The sequence below is a fragment of the Aegilops tauschii genome, chromosome 3 (genome assembly GCF_002575655.3).
Source record: "Aegilops tauschii subsp. strangulata cultivar AL8/78 chromosome 3, Aet v6.0, whole genome shotgun sequence".
In the NCBI taxonomy this organism is placed as follows: Eukaryota; Viridiplantae; Streptophyta; class Magnoliopsida; order Poales; family Poaceae; genus Aegilops; species Aegilops tauschii.
The window spans coordinates 370,665,858-370,682,470 of record NC_053037.3 but is presented as its reverse complement, the minus strand read 5'-3'; the positions used below and the strand labels follow the sequence as shown (position 1 = coordinate 370,682,470).

At 52.6% G+C, this 16,613-nt stretch overlaps 1 long non-coding RNA gene and 1 pseudogene across 1 annotated transcript; one reads left to right on the top strand and one right to left on the bottom strand.

The window, feature by feature from the left end:
- The first annotated feature begins 224 nt into the window (after positions 1-224).
- Positions 225-15,859, top strand: LOC141042414 (uncharacterized). Its single transcript, XR_012205102.1, has 3 exons — positions 225-637; positions 13,651-14,596; positions 15,312-15,859. It is a non-coding gene; the product is annotated as an uncharacterized lncRNA (long non-coding RNA).
- On the bottom strand, positions 9,275-13,374 carry LOC109755049 (ABC transporter B family member 4-like; annotated as a pseudogene).
- Positions 15,860-16,613: the final 754 nt, after the last annotated feature.

The following is a 16,613-nucleotide window of genomic DNA, read 5'->3' as shown; positions in this document are numbered from 1 at the left end:
TGGACTACATACGGAGCAAAATAAGTGAACTACGCCCTAAAATACGTCTATATACATACGTATGTAGTCCATATTGAAATCTCTAAAAAGACTTATATTTAGGAGCAGGAGCAGAGGGAGTAGTATACAAAAGAAACACAACATTCTAGTCATTCAAAAGAGCTGGTGAACATCAACCATCGACAATTCCACTAGCCAAAAATTAACGATTTGTAGGGTAATGTGAAGAGTAGAACGGCGTAACCTGTCTTTCTGGAACAGCGGACGCCAAGCTAAGCCGCGGCCGCGCCAACTCCGCGAGCGCTCCCGTCGTTCCTGGCCTCATGGTGCCGCCTCCGGCCGGAGACGGGTTTGCCGCCACCGCCCCGTCCCGTACCGTAGAAACTGCGAGCGCGTGACCTTTCCCCCCCACCTAATCTACCGTTCGCCATCTGCCACTGCCAGTCATCTGCCTGTGGTTTTTTATTTTCTTTATAGGGAAATCGGGCTGGGGTGTGGACCGTGTACATTCGGCCGGCCAGCCCAGCCCAGCCCAGTAACACAAAGAGAGATGCCCTCGAAACAAAAGGACCTCGCCGGGGAAGACGGCGCGGCCGACGGCAGCAGCGCCGTCTGTGAGGAGGTCGCCGGCCTAGAGGTATGCGATGCTCTGAATTTTGCATGGATTTTGATGTACTTTTTCCCTTCAGACCCCGCGCATCTGGTAGCCGCGCTTAGCAGTTTCGCCGATGTCGCCATTTCCCAGAAACCTTGTTTGAGTTCGTACTATTTGGTATTTGATTGAGTACGCGAGACGACTATCTGTAGTACTGCGTGCGAGCGGTTTGCGTCGAACCTGCAGTACTTTTGAATTAAGAGCTCAATTTTCCAAGGGGGGCAGTGCTGGAAATCCCGTCTCTTATTTCTTCTAGAGTATCATATTCAAATTTCAAAAAAGCATAGGCGTTAATTTCTTTTTGCACCTACTTGCACTTTTCTAGCTTACGCACGATTAGGCGAAATTAGGCGTTAGTACTGTAACTTGAAGAAATAAGCTAGATGGGCTGGCGTAGCCCATTAAACCACAGACCTGTCTTCATATCCTCCTACTAAGGCTCTCCTCTCCTGCAGTCGATAAGAAATTTAGGTTTCCTCCTCACGCCGCCTCCCCCCCCCCCCCTCGTTCTCTCAGTCTTGCTGCACAAGGCTGTCTCTCCCCCTCTTCCTCTGTCCCTTGCTGGAGAAGCTTGCTCCCTCCCCAAAGAAAGCTCGATTTGTCGGGCAGTTGAATCCCTCGTGAATCCTCGCAGGGGAGGTCGAATCCTCACCGGGGAGATTGATTTATCGCCGGAGGACCTCGTCGGCCGTTTTTTTTTAGTACCTATGGCCAAAGCGAGGCGCTATGCCAATGCCCAACGCTTAAGCACTCCTAGGCGAGCGTCTAATAGCGCTTTTTTGAACTATGATCATATTTAGTAAGCATGGTAAATACAGCATGCAACTCATACCGGTGCTAGGGTTGTGCGGGAAGGAGTGAGTGAGTATACCGAGGCGAGGCGTGGCGTGGTGAGGCGAGGCGGGTGGCGGAGGAGGAGCGCGCGTGTACAACTCCTCTTCCCAAGCTCCCAATGGCATGTGGTAGAGCAACCCTTATAAAGAGGTCTCACTCTCATTACTGTAGTAATATGGTTCTAAACTTCCCACCACTTGCCATGCACCTAAATGGGCCTTAGAGATTAACCATAAATTATTGTCTTATATAGGCTTACCGAAAAAGGCTTTCGCCCCGCTTTATAAATAAAGCAAACCGCCAAGAGCACATACAAGGACTAGTTCAGAACACACACACCCAATTCTCACAACAATAAATCCAGAGGTACTGCTGAGGGCACAGCTCAACAAGCCCAAAACGCACACGAAATAAGAGACAGGCTCAGCCGGGGCCAAGGCCGGAGAGCAAACAGACGACTAATCAGGCTCAGGTGGAGGCGGCGGGGGTGGCGGCGACAGGCGGACGGCCATCGAGCGGAGGTCGGCAATGAAGGCGGAGATGGCGTCCCGGTCCCGAGGACGGCTAAGCGGCCGCCAGAGCTGCAAGTAACCAGACAGTTTGAAGAGAGCGTCAGTAGATCGTCGAAGAGGGGAGCGCTAAATCACAAGCTTATTGCGAATAGTCTAGAGCGTCCACGTGAGGGCCCCAATCTCAAGCCACCTAATGTGGCAAGAGGACAACGGGGAGGCCTGTAGTTCGGCGAAGAGGTCGGGGAAGTTGGAGTGGCACCAATCCCCACCAACCGCCTCTCTAAAGCAGCTCCACACGAACTGAGCAGACACGCAGGAGAAGAATATGTGGTTCGAGTCTTCGGGGGTATCACATAGGGGGCAGAGGCCAGAGCTCGGGCCATTGTGCTTGCGGACCTCGACTCCAGACGGCAACCGACCGCGGATCCATTGCCACATGAAGATCCGGATTTTGAGGGGCAGGCGAATGGACCATACCGTCTGGAGGGGCGGCGGGGCGGAGGATGGGGCGATAGCCGCGTAAAGGGACTTGGTGGAGAATTGACCCGAAGGCTCAAGGCGCCACCGAACCTCATCCGGGCCAGCATCGACAGTCGGCTCATGGAGAGCAATACAATCAAGAAGCTCATGCCAGGCGGCCACTTCCGGAGGCCCAAATGGCCTCCGGAACGCGAGGCGCCCTAAGTCAATAAGGGCCTGTTGAACTGAGATTGTAGGGACGACAGCGATGGAGAAGAGGTCGGGGAAGCGGGCCGCGAAGGGAGCGTCACCCGCCCATCGGTCAAACCAGAACAAGGTCGCTGCTCCCGATCCGATCAAGATGGAGGTCCCAATGCGGAGGACGGGGAGCAGTTGGATGACCGACTGCCAGAACTGGGATCCACCCGAACGTTGGCAGAAGGCCAGAGGTTGGCCACACAAGTATTTATTCCGGATGATGTCTAACCACAGACCGCCATGCCCTTGTGAGATGCGCCAGAGCCAGCGGGAGAGGAGGGCAATGTTCATGCGCTTCGAGCACATGATGCCAAGGCCTCCTTGCTCCCGGGGCTTGCAGATGTCGCGCCAACTAACCATATGATACTTCTGCTTGTTATTGTCCCCAGCCCAATAAAAGCGAGATTGGATTTTAGCGATCTCGTGATGGAGGGTCTCGTGGAGGCTGTAGAAGCTCATAAGGAATAAGAGGAGACTAGAGAGCGAGGAGTTGATGAGAATCGTCCGGGCCGCCTTCGAGAGCCACCGACCCTGCCAAGGCTCCATGCGCGTTTGCAACTTGGTCACCGCAGGACGAAGGTCCGCCACAGTGAGCCGAGAGTCACTAATGGGCGTTCCCAGGTAGGTCGTTGGGAAGGAACCCAGGCGGCAATTGAGGCGGTTGGCAATGTCAAGGGCCTCAGCCGGAGAATGGCCCATCACCATCACATCGCTCTTGTCGAAGTTGATCTTAAGACCAGACATTTGATGGAAGCAGAGGAGGAGGAATTTAAGGCTAGCGATGTCTGTATCCGAGCCTTCGACCATGATGATGGTGTCGTCAGCGTACTGGAGCAGGGAGATGCCAACGCCACCGGTCAAGTGGGGGGTGATCCCACAAATATGACCCGCGGCCTTAGCCTTGTCCAGAATGGCCGCAAGAGCATCGACCACCATGTTAAACAGGAACGGGGAGAATGGGTCACCTTGCCTCACCCCACAGTAAGTGGGGAAGTAGGGGCCGATCTCCCCATTGATGTTGACGGCAGTGCGACCACACGAGACCATCTGCATAACCCGCGTCACCCAACGGTCATCGAAGCCTTTCCGCAGGAGAACTTCCCGAAGGAAGGGCCAGCTAACAGTGTCATAGGCCTTATGGAAATCGTTCCTCAGGAAGACCGCCTTGAGGTGTTTGGAGCGGACCTCATGGAGGACTTCGTGAAGGACCAGCACCCCATCCAGAATATAATGGCCTTGGATGAAAGCCGATTGGTTGGGGTGAGTAATATGGTCCGCGAGCAGGGTCACCCTATTAGCGTACCCTTTAGCCAGAATCCGGAAGATCACGTTAATCACCGTGATTGAGCGGAACTGACGGATGTCAGAAGCACCAGGAACCTTGGGGATGAGCGAGATCGTCCCGTAGTTAAGGCGCCCGAGATCGATGGACCCAACGTAGAACTCGTCGAAGATGGCCATGACCTCCGGCTTGATCACATTCCAGAAGCTTTGGAAGAACTTAACTGGAAGGCCATCCGGGCCAGGGCCGAGGCAGGGTTCATGCCCTTGATGGCGGCCCAGACCTCGACCTCTGAGAAGGGGGCCATAAGAGCCGCGTTCTCAGGCTCGAAAACAAGCTGGCGACCAGACCAACAGTCAGGGGCCAAAGATAAGCCGCTCCGAGGAGCGGCTGTGAACAGGGACCTATAGAAGCCGTCGACGTGGGACCTAATGTCCCGCGGGGACTGCAGGAGGGTCGAGCCATCCCAAAGGAGAGGAATGGTGTTGCGCCTACGTCGGCCATTAGCAATAGCTTGGAAATATGCCATATTCGTGTCGCCCTTCAAGACCCATTTCTGAGCACCACGCAAACGCTAGTAGGCCTCTTCATCAGTGTAGATGATAGAGAGCTGATCTTCCAAGTCTTAGCGGGAGAGCCACTCCTCGGGAGAAAGGCCGGTAGCATCGGCGCGCAGGTCCAAGGCTTGGATCGCAGACAACAGAGCCTTCTTACGCTCGCGGAGGTCACGCCCCAGGTTGGCGCCCCACCCCTTCATGAACTATCGGCCCGCTTGGCGCAGACGTGCCAAGAGTCGACAGCGGAGGGAGGGCGAGAAAGAGACTGCGAGAGGGCGCGAGTCTCCAACCAACGGGCGCCGACCGCGTCGACGAAGCCAGCTTGGGACAGCCAAAATGTCTCAAACCGGAATCGGGGGGCGTTCATCAGCGGAAGACAGAAGGAGGGGGACGTGGTCGGAGCCAATCTGAGTGATGGCCCGGAGGGAGGCAAGGGAGCAACGGAGGTCCCATTCCGGAGAAACTAGGACCCGGTCCAGGACGGACTGGGTCGGGGCAGCCTGACGGTTGGTCCAGGTGAACCTGGCACCAACCCGGTCAATCTCACGGAGGCCAAGATCAGCAATGCAATCGTTGAACATTTGCATAAGAGCAAAGTTGACGTTGGCATTGCTCTTGTCCTCCGCGAACCTAAGGAGATTAAAGTCACCCCCCACAACAACCGGCAGTGTCGCAACCGACACCTTCCAGTGGAGCTCCTCAAGGAAGGAGGCGGATCGGCTGTGGTCGGCGGGGCCGTAGACAATAATGACCTCCCACTTGAAGTTAAGGGAGCGTTCAAAAATCTCCATGCTGACAAAGAACTGACCCCGGTCCATACTGCCCACCTCGAAGGTGGCATCCTTCACACCTAACAGGATGCCACCGGAATGGCCCACGGTCCCACTAGAAGGGAGCCAATACCAGGCGAAAAGGTGGGAGCTCAGGCTGTCAAGCTCCGGGAGGGAGAAATCCGTACGCATGGTCTCCTGGATGGCCACAATATCAATGTGTTCGTCACGCATGTACTCGATGAGTTGGCGGCGGCGGCCATCATGGCCGAAACCACGGATGTTCCAGAAGAGGGCACGCATCAGGCAACCATTGAGGGGTTGCTTGACCCCAGGACACGAGATGCGCTTTGGGCGCGGAGAGCGGCAGTCCGAGAACGGGTACGACCCCAAAGCTCGGTGGCGGTCAGGGGGGAATTCCACCAATCCTCCGAGGAGGGGGTGGCATAAGTTCCGCCGACTCGGACGACGAGCCGGGGGGCAAGAGCAGGGTTGCTCTAGCCGCAGCCAGCCTCCCGTCGAGGATCTCGCGGGCCCTAATGGCCTCGATCTGGGCTAAGGGGGGCCGACCTCCCCCTAAAGATGATCGCGGAATCGGTCCCGATCTTCACTAGGTTTCCAAGCGACACCGACTCAAGAGCAGAGAAAGAAGAAGTAGCTGCCGAGGGGGGACTGAAGGGGTACCTGGCTCCAGGTTCCGTGCAGTGGCACGAAGCTCCGCCCGCTCGCGGATGGGCAGCGCCGGGCTACCCTCCGGGCGCGCCGCGTCCAACCGAGCACTCCGGCGTGAAGCAGTCGCCGGAGAGGAGGCCGAACGGGCGCGCCGAGAGAAGGCCACGACGCGTGGAGGCGGAGGCGGGGCAACCAGGGGGGTGGTCACCTGGGACTCCCCCTCCAGGCCAGAGACCGCAGCGGGGAGGAGCCGAAGAGCCGGGGTCAGAGTGGAAGACGGCGATGGCATCGGTGTCGGGGATGACGGTGGTGGAGCAGAGTGGGTGACGAGAGCCGTCCGGGCCACAGGCGGGGCCTGGGACAACAGGGGGGCCGCAGCCGGAGACGGCAGGACGGCCGACGGGGCGACGACGGGAGCGGCGCCGGGGGAGGGAGCAGGGATGGCCCCCACGCCCCCGGCGAGCGGCGAGGGCGGGTCCTGGATCACCGACCCCGTAGGGAGGAGAACCATGTCCAGAACCAGCCCGTCTGGAGCGGTGGAGATAGGGGAGCGTGGAGAGGAGGCGGGGCAGACGATCAAGCCCACGCTGGAGGCGTCGCTGGCGGCAGGGGACTCGGCCACCGGACCGAGGAGGGCCTCGAGGGGGGCCCGGCGCGGCCTGGCGCCCATGCCCGCCATCGGCCGGAGGCGAAGGCGAGCGGGACGGCGACCGTGAGGGCGAGTCATCCGAACCTTCCCCGTCCTCCGACCGGCGGGAACGGGGGTGGTGGCGACCGTGGTAGTCCCCACCGGTCCCCGGGTTGCCGCCGGGAGGCCCATCGTCGGTGAAGCGGGGGCGGCCGATGTGGTTGGGGGGCTCGGGGGCGATGCGGAGGTCGTAGCCCTGGTCATTGAAGAAAACACGGACGGTGACGTGAAGCTTGGAGGAGTCTAAGCACTTGACCTTGACCCGGACCTCCTCCTCCTTGCGGAGGGAGAGCTCGTCCACCACCACCACCTTGCCCAGGATCCTGGACATCTGGCGGATGACGAGCTCGGACCGGGCGATGTCGGGGAGACCACCCACAAGGAGCCAGGCGGTATCCAGAACAGCCATCGCAGGGGCGTCGAGGACCGGCCCGGTGATGTCGACAACAAGCTGGTTGAGGGCGAGGGTGATCCGGCCACTACGAGTGGCGTAGCCGTAACTGACGGAGTCGGGGAAGACCACGGTGAAGATGTGACCGGCAATAGGAGTGACCAACCAGTCCCACTGGCGACGGTAGAGGTGGTTGAGCTCGGCCTCAATCATCTCCGGAGAGGCCACCCCGTCGACCACAGTAACGATCGCCTGAAGGGAGGGGGTGGGCAAGGGGAGATCGGGGACCTCGAGGTGGAAGAAGCCCAACCCCTCAATCCCGTGGCCATACATCATGAGCTCCGACGTCACAGGGCGAGCAGGACATAGCAGGGCGGGATGGCCAGGGTCCTGGCATATGTAGCAACACTGGGGGTTGACACAGCTAACTTGCGAGTGCCCCGCCACCCCGCAATTGAAGCACGGGGGACGAGGCAGGTTGGAGACCGGGCCCGGGGCCGGGGATGAACCCGGAGCCATCGGGGGAAGCGAAGCGGGGGCGCCCTGCCCCTGACCGCGGCGCTTCTTCTTCTTGGACGGACCCTGACGGCCGCGGGATGGGTCGATGCCCGGGGTGGCCGAGGGAGCCGGCACCGAAGGCGAGGCGGGACATACTTCCGCGGGGCCGGTGCAGAAGGCTGAGCAGGGGGCGTGACGAGGCGGGGAGCGACGAGCGAGGCGGGGAAGGAGTTCGGCCGCGCCGAGGCGGAGGGGACGGCGAGCGGTGGCGGGGGCGCCAGTCGCCCAAAGCAGCTGGACGGGGAGAGCGAGACCGGCCCCTGGAGTCACGACGAGCCGGCGAACGCCGGTCATCGCGCCGGCCGTCGCGGAGCTCCCGCAGCTCCCAGCGCAGTACCTCCTCGCGGTGCAGCGCATCAAGAGAGGGACGGTGGGACTCGCGGCGGTCCTCCGACCGCCTCTTCTGCCGCGGCTCGCCGTCGTTTCCCTCACGCATGGCAGGCTGCTGCGGAGGGAAGGGAGGCGGGGTCGAGCACGCAGCGGGGGACGGCGGGGAGGAGGGCGAGTGGGGAGAGACACGCGGTCGGTGGAGGGAGACAGGCGTGGCGGCGGGGGAGAGATGGGGACCGGGCACCCCCGAGGGAGCCAAATCGAGCCGGCCGACTGCGTGGGCCTAGGGCACCGCAGCGGCCCAGCCAACTCGGGCCGGCCCAGCCGGGGCGAGGGGAGCCCAGCGGGCGCGGAAGGCTGATGGGCTGGACCGCGGCCCAGGATGCCCCGGCCGGTCGAATCAAGGCCCAGCGGGCGACGGGGAGGGGCGAGCCGTAGGGTTTCCCCTCTATCGGCAGGCGGCGCCTCGGCCGTCGGCACCCGCGACCCGCCGCCGGCGAGGGCCGGCACGGGGCGGCGCAGGGGGAGGGAAACGCGGACGTAAAGGAAGGATGACCCGAACGAAGCAATAAAAGGGCGGAAGGGGGAGACGCAGGCCACCGGAGCCGAGAGGACCGGGACTGGGCGCGACGGCGGCGACGCCGGAGCAGTCGCCAGCCGCGCAGCCGGCGGGCGGCGCCAGGACGCGTGGGCGGAGCCACGATCAGAGCGGCCCGCCATGCCCCACGAACGGACGCGTCGGCGGCGGCCCTCCCCACCCCTCAAGCTCCGGCCTTGCGCGCCGGCGGCCCGAGACGAGCTCGAAGGCAGCGGCGGCGACCGCACCTGCTGCGAGCCGGCGGCAGAACCCCGCTCGTGGGGGGCTGAGCCACCGGCCCGGCCGGGCTGGGCGGTGCGGCAGGGAGCGACGGGAGGAGAGGGGAGCGGCTCCTCGTCCGCGAGGTCAGCCCACCTGACGCGAAGGACAGGCGCGGGGGCGGGCGAGGAGGGCGGCAGGGCGGCAGACGCTGCCGGAGCCGGCGGCGGGGAGGGGAGCGCGGTGGACGGGGAGGCGAGAGGGCCGACGAGGGGAGCGACGGGAGCCAGCACCGCGGCCGGGGCCGCGTCGCCGTTGGCGTCGCAGGAGCGCTCCATCCCCTGCCCCAGTCAATTCAAAGGCAATTAGCCCATCTATAATCCAGCACAACAAACGTCGGCCAGTTAACATTACCGATAATCAATTGGTACACAGAGTTGACTTACTCTCATTCCTACCGTGCTCATATGCCTTCCGCGCAACAAACTGCTAGCCTCTTGCATTCACTTCTCAAATCACAAATCATTGTATTGCATGGCCAAATGATTGTACTAGGAACAAACAAATGTTGTAAGCAAAAAGGATTTTTTGGGGGTCAAATATACACATATTCTACTCAGAATTTGAACGAAGTTCTACTAGCGATGCATAGACTCCATCCTTGATTCGCATCAGGGCCTCATGCTTGCCCTTCTCAGCAACTTTGCCTTCCTTGATGACTGCAATCATATCAGCCCCTTTGATCGTGGAGAGGCGGTGAGCCACCACTATTGTGGTCCTGCTCACCATGACTCGATCCAATGCATCTTGAACGACACGCTCCGATTCCGCATCCAGGGCACTGGTTGCCTCATCAAGTAGTAGTATCTTCGGGTCCTTTATAATGGCCCTTGCAATAGCTACCCGCTGTTTCTGCCCACCAGATAGTTGTACTCCTTTCTCGCCAACCGGAGTGTCGTATCCCTGTGGCAAGCTTGATATGAACTCATGAGCATTTGCTGCCTTCGCCGCAACCGTGACTTGTTCCTCTGTCGCCTCTCCGTGTTTCCCATATGTTATGTTTGCACGGATTGTGTCGTTGAAAAGCACTGGCTCCTGGCCTACCAGCCCCATCTGATCTCTTAACCAGCTAATCCTCAAGCTCTTAATTTGGACTCCATCTACTAAGATTCTACCAGAATCAGGATCATAGAAACGCTCCAGTAAAGCAATTATCGTGGACTTGCCACTACCACTTTCTCCAACTAGTGCCATGGTCTGAAAAAGGTTACAACATAGCAGTTTTTGTGGTTGTGAATGATGATATGTGAAATAAATCTGCTGAAAGCTTCTTATATATGGTAACACTAACTAGATGCATCACCTGTTTTTAAGTTGTATTCTTGGTTTTATGCCAAGAGGTGACATAAAGTTAGTTATCTGAGTGGCAAAACAATTGGGTGCAACAATAATAAACAAGAGTACACAAGGTTGCAAATCATACCTTTCTGGAAGGAATATGCAATGTAAAGTCACTGAATATTTGGACATCAGGGCGTGATGGGTACTTGAAACTGACATTACTAAAATCAATATCGCCAGTGACATTTTCCAACATGAGGCCCTCATCACTGCTTGTATCAATTTTTGACTTCCGATCTAGAATACTGAAAACAGAAATAGCTGAATGTCTTGCCTTTGTCGCATTAGATGCCAATGCACTTGCCTGCGAAACCCCAACAGCCGCCAAAACTAAGGCAAAGAAAACCTGGAAAAAAATCCAATGAATTGGTGAATGGTCATTAAAACTTACTTCCTCCGTCCCATAACATAAGAGCGTTTTTGACACTAGGGTAGTGTCAAAAATGCTCTTATATTATGGGACGGAGGGAGTAATATCTATATACAAATTGTTACTTCAAATGGTTCAGCAATTCTCACTTTGAAAACATCCGCAAAAGTAGTTTTTCCCTGACGTACAAACTTTGCACCAACATAGAAACATAGAGCATATGTCAGATACAAAACCAAGAGTGAGAAACCAAAACCAAGCCCTCCAACAATTCCAGTTTGAACCCCTTGTTTCCTTAAAGCTTCACATTTCTTGTTATATGTTGTAACCACTCTTTTCTCTGCACAGAAAGATGCTATAGTTCTGATACTACTGACAGCATCAGTTGCAACTTGACTTGCATCTTCATACATCTCCTGCAAAATAATTATAAGATCACATTATTGCTCATCCTGCATCAAACAGTAAATAAATTATAGAGTTGTTATCCGTCACCTTAGCTTCTTCACTGAACCCCTTGAAGAACTTCACCTGAGCATAACCTTGTGCACCCACTAAAGGAATGACACAAGTGATAATGAGTGCAAGCCTCCAGTCCGCCGTAAATGCTATGACAAAGCCAGTGATTATTGCGGCTGTAGACTGCACTATAATGCCCAGGTTATCTCCAACTAAGCGCCGAACATTTAATGCATCGACTGAGAGCCGTGTACCAAGTGCACCACTGTAAGTGATAAAGCAGAATCTTAGTATCTGTGTAGATCTATGTACGAGAAGATAAAATAATTGAGATCATTCAAAATATGATACCTGGAATTTGAGGGATTATCAAACCAAGCAATTTCCTGATGCACAATATTTTGAAATGACAGAGTACGAACACGCTCTATAAGCTTGCCACCAGCAATTCCAAACAAAAGATATTCTGCAGGGATTGCAATGAAAGCTGCAACCCCCAGAACAACAGCTATCAATGCCCAAAAGCTAGAATCTTTTCGCAGCTTATCTGGTGGCTCGTAGAATGATTTTATAATGCCAGACATTAGTATGCCAAACAATGGGAAAATGATTCCATGCACCGATGCTGCTATAACACCGAGCAGAAGAAATGGCACCTCTGGCTTGTTAAGATAAAAAAGACGTCCAATTGGTGCTTTCTGAAGGGTCTTCCCATCGGGAAGGTCGTCTTTGTTCTGTTCACCTGTCATTTCATCCTCTTGCAACTCAACCGATCTGAAGGAGTATTTGTTGCTATTGCCAAAAGAATCTTTAGGCATTGACTGTCTAATTGACAAAGAAGTGCTTTTTGATAAGGAATTGTGCACTCCAGGATCCTGTATTTTACGTCTTTCATTACCATGAGTTTCTTGTAGCCTAATAAGCTGGGAGTAAGCTCCACTGGGATCCTTCACCAATGCTTGATGAGGACCTGTACATATAGGATACGCAATGGGGTGAATGAATCATCATAGGTTGACGATAGAAATTTTCTAGAATGGGAAAAGTAATGTGTATTCAAGAGATTCTAACCTTGTTCCACTATTTTCCCCTGATGAACAACTGTGATGCAGTCAACATTCCTTACAGTGCTCACACGATGGGCAACGACGAGTGTGGTTCTTTGTACCATTATCCTATTGAGTGCCTCCTGAACTATCCTCTCAGATTCTACATCCAGTGCACTTGTTGCTTCATCTAGCAAAAGAATTTTTGGATCTTTAAGGATGGCTCTTGCAATTGCAATTCTTTGTTTTTGTCCTCCAGAAAGCAGAGTGCCATGTTGGCCAACCAATGTATTGTATCCCTGGTATGAAATTAGAATTTTGTTAGCTTAAATTTCAATAAGTTATTTGAAGCATTCAATCTTTATTTACATACATTTGGTAACTTGTCGATGAAGCTTGCTGCATTCGCGAGCTCGGCTGCTCTCTTGATCTCTTCAAGAGTTGCATCTTCTTTACCATAGATTATGTTATCTTTAATGGAGGTCATAAACAGCGATGGTTCTTGGCTAACAAGGCCGATCTGCCCTCTTATCCAGTCAAGATTCAGATTCTTGATGTTGACTCCATCTATCAAAACTTCGCCAGCCTGTGGATCATAGAATCTTTCAACTAGGCTGATAACAGTTGACTTGCCACTTCCACTCTCTCCAACTATGGCCATTGTTGTTCCACAAGCTACTTGTAATGACAGTCCATCTAATACTAACTGTTCGGGTCTTGCAGGGTAGCTAAAGTATACATCCTTTATCTCAACATCACCCTTGATATTTTCCAAGACTATGCCGCTGGTATCATCTGAATCTATCTTGGGTTTCCTCTCAATCGTTTCGAACAGTCTGTATGCTGCAGATTGACCTCCCACAATTGCAGAAATTGATGGTGTTGCATTACCTAACGAACTGTTACAAAAAATTGGAGAGTGCCCTGTTTAGGACATTAACATACGAGTACCATATGCAATAGTCACTTTTTTATTTCTTGGCCTGAAGTACAATTTTAAAATAACCACTAATCCTTCACGTATGTATGCTTTGCTGAGGAAACATAAAATGAAAATAGAGAAATGGAAACAGAATAATTTACACCTGGTTAAAAATTGTGCTTCCTGTGGTCGATTTGGTTGATCTGTCTAGCAAGAGGTTTTTTTATATAATTTGATCCCGAAAGTAGAAATGTAGATCAGACTATTTTTCTTTAGAATTTATGGTAGTTATTTTAGGATTATTGTTGGATTTCTTCTACCCTCAAGGAGAAGGAGGCACCTTGCATCTTGTGGGCTATTTGTATTTATATAAAACAATTATTATCCTTGAGCTCAAGCATTACCAATTGACATTATTTACCACTAAACGTAATAAATAAGTAATCAAATATGGACTATCTAAACGTAATATCTGAACACGCCTTGAAAGGTACATCAAATTGCCATGTAAAGTTTCTTATAGAATTTACGGAAACTATGTATTCACAAGGCATGCGTAAGGAAAAAGGTTATCTGGATTTTAAAGTTTTATTATGTAATGTTTTATATTTTCATTCATTCAAGTAGCTCTTCAATAAATTGAGGGTTATATACAGCAAATATTAGTACTGATCAGGGTAATGATTTCAGGAACTCACGTTGCGCCAGTCAATACGGCGAACAAAACAGTGATGATCTTCCCTCCGGTATAACCTTTGTCAATGATCAGCTTTCCACCATACCAGAAGGCTAGGCCATAGCTGCTAAATATGATGCAGAAGACAGAGCCCATGCCAAAACCACTGACAAGGCCTTCCTCAACAACAGTCATGTATGCATTTTTTATGAATTTATTGTACATTTCTATAGCCTTTTTCTCGCCATTGAAGGACACAACCTGTTAACATGAGTTGCTAGATTAGTGGCTGCTACAATTTGAATTAACTGAGGTAACTGATACAGTTTCCAATAACTGATATAAGTTGAACTCACTGTTCGTATAGATCCAATTGTAAGTTCAACTGTGTCTGCAGCATCACTATACGATGTTAGTCGCTTGCTAGAAATCTGGGTTAGCAGTTGTGCAGATACTGAACCAGCGATAGCAATTAGTGGTAGTGATGTTAGCATGGCAAGGGTAAGGAGCCAGCCTTTTGTGAATGCTATGATAAAACCCCCAAAGAAGGCGGATGTGTGTTGTACAAGCTTCCCTGCCTGTAAATCAGAATGAATGAATGTCAGCAGTTGGGCTGCATAGAATGTATGAAATACACTCAGGTAAGTAGAACAAAAATTTCTGTAGTAGCGATAAAAATACTGATGCTTGCAGTTGACTTTTGCGCACCTTTCAATGTGTTGAAAAATATTATGTTTCTTGATTTAGTACCACAACAAAAATATTACCTTCTCACCAAGAGCATCTTGAATCATGACCGTATCGCTAGACATTCTAGAAACTGCTTCGCCTGTTGTCATTTGTGTATCGAAGAATGCAATGTCTTGCCTCAGAACTGATTTCAGGTACAAGGAACGGATGCGGGATGAGTGCCTTTCTCCTGCCATCATCCAGCACGACACCTCTGAAAATGAATAAAGGGTGAGCCTAACTAACATTTCTGCCATTAGCATGTAATTTAACTACACATATTCCATATTAGGAATGCAATTGGTACTTCTCATGGGATGAATACAGGATTACTGATGATGATTGCTCTATTCTGATCATTGCATCTGCTTGTTCATCACTCAAGCGAGAACAAACTTGCGTGTCCTATCTCGGTCACACTCCAAAATGTGTATCCTTTTGTATTAAGACGAAGACAACAACGACAACAAAACTCACCCGACAGCTAAGTACACAAAAACACAAGTTAAACAACAAAGAAGAAGGGAAAAGCAGACCAACCTACACTAGCCAACAGAAAACCAATATCAAGCTACGGCCAAGGGGCCAAGCCCACGTGTCCTTGTGTTCCACTTATTCAGTTACGAAAATTTTCAATTCGAAGTAGTACGTGAGACTTTGGAATCTACCAAAGGAATATGTGAAATTATCAGTGTGAATATGTATCCTTTTGTTGCGTATCTCTGTTCATTTCACTGACCACTGCTTGTCAATTTTATACCTTGGAGATGCGGTTGAGTTTGAAATAAAAAATTTACAAGCTTATCAGCTCTCCCCATGGAGAAAGCTGGTTCCCAACTTGGTTACTATCCTCTGCATTTTAGTTTATTTGAAAATGCTATATACTGAATGTATAACTATCTTTTCATGTGTAGTATTTGCTTGACGTCTAAAGTTTGACTGACAGGAAACATGCACTCCAAGAATATATAGGATGGAGATTCCACTCACGAAGGAAGGAAGCCACTGCTGCCCCAACGCCCAGATATATGAAGTTGAGACAAACCTGGAGATCGAAAGAACATTAATTCTCTGTTAAATCGTCTTACCACTCTTCAAGTTAAGGGAGTGATCACCGTAGGCCGTGGCAGTTCACCTTGGTGACAGCGCGGAGGACGGTGCTGGTCGTGCTCTGGCCGAAGGAGTTGATGACGTCTCCAAAGAGGATGGATATGAGGGGCTCCGACACGCCGTTGGCCACCGCCCCCAGCGAGCCGACCGCCATGAGCAGCACGTCGAGGCGGTCGGCGTACCTGAACATGCCCAACAACGGCACCTTCTTCTCCGGCCGGTCATCTTTTCCTCCACCGCTAGCTTCTGCTGTGGCGTCCATTTCCTGGCTGCTAAGCTTTGCTGATGTGCTTCTCTATTGTTCACCGATAACTGTTCTTGGAAAAATAGGAGGTGTGGACAGATATAGCAAGCTGATAGGACTGTGGAATGTGTAGATTACTATAGTAGTTCCTTTGCATCGTCCGTGGAGGGGTGGACGGAGATGGGCAGACGTCAGAGGGCACGCACATGCAGCTAACTTGGGCACAACGTCTCGACGACACAACCAGACGCCTTGCGCCGTTGCACGGTTAATGCACACGAGGCGTCCTGTTCCTTTCTACCAGGTCATCTCGACCCAGTTGTACAACCAGTCAACCACATATCAGAAAGAGAAGAGCCGATATATCCAAGTGTCCAAACTCGAAGGTCTTAACATCACAATGGAATCAGGTCACCTACACAATCTTATTGAAATCAAAGCACTACCATAGTACCATGGCCACACCACGGCTAGCTTACAAACCACTTGTTTAAGTTTTTCTAACATGCCAATCACAACTAACCATGCCGTGTTTCTTTCTTTAGGATCACCCCAAGGACATAGAGTATCTCAACACTCCCACCCAAAACTACTCACATATGCAACAGATCTTCTATGGGCTGGCTACCGTCAAGCATGCCAGGGGCTCAAGTGAGTCACTCGGTTCGCCTATGCGTGACTATTCAGACACTCAGGAATCAGAGACCGTCATCCGTATTGGTCATGAGAAGGCTACTGATCATGTTCCTATGCTTGATAGGAAGAGGAAGAGGGTGACTTGATGGACGAGGAGTTGATCATCTTTAGCAGCATGACTGGCGCCGTCAAGGAGGTGGCAATCGCCATTAGGCAGAGCAAGCCGGTCAGGGCATCCACCTTGACCCGTACAGTGCC